Below are 787 nucleotides of genomic sequence, written 5' to 3'. Positions count from 1 at the left end.
AGCATCGACTCACAGAGTGGTGCACTGTGGGTAGCTATCCCACAGTTCCCGCAGTCTCCGCTGCCCATTGGAATTCTGGGTTAAGCTCCCAATGCCTGATGGGGCAAAAACTTTGTCACGGGTGGTTTTGGGTACATGTCGTCAGGCCCCCCTCCCGTGAAAGCAACAGCAGACAATTGTTTCGCGTCTTTTTTCGGCGGTCCTGTCCGCCGGACCTGCTCAGCCCACTGCCTGCCTGGCTGATCGGAACCCCAGGCAGGCAGTGGGCTGAGCGTGGCTGGCTCAGCCCACTACCGGTCTGGGGCTCCGTCAGCCGGGATCCTGCTCAGCTGGCAGACCTCAGTGAGGTTGATCAGGGTGCCTGGGCAGACATGGCTATCCTCCTCTTAGAGCACCAAATGGGAGTGACTCCAGGTCATTCTCTTCTTTAAGTTTCGTCTCATGGAGATTCAGTCCTGCCTGGAATATCATGCAAGCTGGAGGCTTCTGCCTCGGGCTGCTCTCCCAGCCGGCAGCACCGCGCGGTCGCACCTACCCCAGCCTGCCCCTTGCTCCCATGGCTCATGAAGCCTGGACAGTAGTAAGGGGCAGTTCAACTTGTGGAATGACAAACCCAGAACGAAGGATTGCACTCTATGGGCCACGTTAAGATTACTTCTGAGTCCTAGATAGCATTTAGTCCCTATAAAAGGCTTCATGAAAATTCCCCCCCCACCCCTAACAAAAATGTTAATTTATCAGAGCAGCTGAAAGGGTAAGGAACCCAGGACTATAACTTAGAGAGAGC

The sequence above is a fragment of the Terrapene carolina genome, unplaced genomic scaffold (assembly GCF_002925995.2).
Source record: "Terrapene carolina triunguis isolate 2854851 unplaced genomic scaffold, T_m_triunguis-2.0 Scaffold668, whole genome shotgun sequence".
Lineage (NCBI taxonomy): Eukaryota > Metazoa > Chordata > Testudines > Emydidae > Terrapene > Terrapene triunguis.
Note: the sequence above shows the minus strand (reverse complement) of the source record.